Here is a 1,882-nt window from a genome sequence, read left to right as displayed (position 1 = left end):
AACTTCTCTTGGGTCACATGATTTAAGAGAAGCCGCCAGAATATTTCGATAATCGAAAATCAGTAACGAGAACTCGAATTTCTTTTTATTTTACCAAAACATCCCTTTCTGTGAACTAGCTTTGAAAAAAATATTTTAAAGTTTCAGAGATTTTTTTTCCGGCTGAAATTTAAAAAAGTTTGAGAATTCGCCAAAATAGCCGTTTTCGCCTTGCCTAAACGGTCAAATCGTCACGCAACTTTAGAAAGATGTTGGTAGCGCGAAACAAGTCCATTCACCATCAAACTGTGCACAGTAATTGCAATATAACTACACAATAAAAGCACATAAAAAGTTTCTTGTAATTCTCTTTGATATGGGTTTTATCCCCGTTTTTATAAAGGTGTATTTTGCACGTCCTTTTGAGACACAAAATGAAGGCTAACTTTGACCGGTTTAAACGACACCTGGTACCTAAAATTTCGACATTAAAACCAAATCAGGCGAGAGCTCATTTATCAAACTATACACCTGGAAATTTTGGCCGTTGGAAATTAAGTCTCGTCTTGGTAGTTAAATAAAACGTGATGCCACCCAAACGCCATGTAAGCGTGCAGAATTCGATGTTCATTTCAAGCTAATTATAGAGTCAGTTTGTCGAAAATACACAGAAAAAATTAAATGACCATTAAACGGCGTCAGCATCGTTATGTTTCTTCTATGAAGCTGTGAATGTATAGCAAAGTAGTTTTTAATCTTTCTTGATTACGTTTTAAGTGCCAGCGTGTCTCTTAACACATGTTAATACGGCTGATGGAAATTACAAACTTCAGAACATTTCGCGGAAAACAATCACAGTGTTGGCTAAAACCTTGCTACTTACACTTAAATTAATGATGTGTTGACTTGCTTCTTAGCAAATATATATATATTCACAAAAATCTTCGTGCTTAAATTAAGAAAAAGAAAGCTATTTGGATCATTCACAGCATTAGACAACGTTTGCAATTTATCAAGTTTATTGACCTGTGCGTGACCTAAGCCATGACGCTTAACATGTTCAGGTAAACAAAGAATCGCCTCAAATTCTTTTATTTCTGCTTTAAAAATCTTGCTTGAAAGAACAATATAAAAATCCGTCGAGGAAACTATCATCACATTTTTAAAAGAACTTTCCGAGAATTATTTGTGTGAAAATCTATCGTCACGCGTAAATGGCCTTCCTGAATGGCAGGGATTCACCCATGAAATCCAGTTGTGCAGTCAAGGAAGTCTTGAAGTTGTGGCTATCATGCAGGATGTTCTGAAGACCCTAAAGCTGAACACGGGGATGTAACGAAGGCATATTTCAGGCAAGATAACGCCGGTTGCTATCATTCATCATGCACGATCCTAGCGTGTCCAGCCATTGCAGAATCTACTGGTGTCAAGGTTATAGAAATCGACTTTTCTGACCCGCAGGCCTAGGGAGGTAAAGGTGCCGCAGACAGACTTGTGGCAAATGTAAAGGCCACGTAAGGGTCTACATAAACGAAGGCAACGACAGGAAGTCAGTTCCAAGAAGCTCTTCTTTCCCACGGAGGCATCGAAGGAGTGAGAGTAGTTGCAACTGATAGCATGGAGGATTTCGTCATTGATGAGACAAGGAAGATTCCCGGTATCAGCAAGCTCAACAATTTTAAGTCAACCCCGAAAGCATATAGAAATTATAGCTTAGCGTGCCTATGGAATCGGGAGTGGGAAATATATCAGATTAGACAAGCAATCTTCCGTTAAGTGCTAGTGAGCTACATACAGTGTTGACAAGTAGCATATTTTTGATATGTTGCAATCTCCTTTGCCACCTGTCCGCGCGCAACTCCCCCGTCCATACTCGACGACACCCGTGTACGTGGGTGTGTCC

This window comes from Stylophora pistillata, chromosome 11 (genome assembly GCF_964205215.1).
Source record: "Stylophora pistillata chromosome 11, jaStyPist1.2, whole genome shotgun sequence".
NCBI lineage: Eukaryota > Metazoa > Cnidaria > Anthozoa > Scleractinia > Pocilloporidae > Stylophora > Stylophora pistillata.
Note: the sequence above shows the minus strand (reverse complement) of the source record.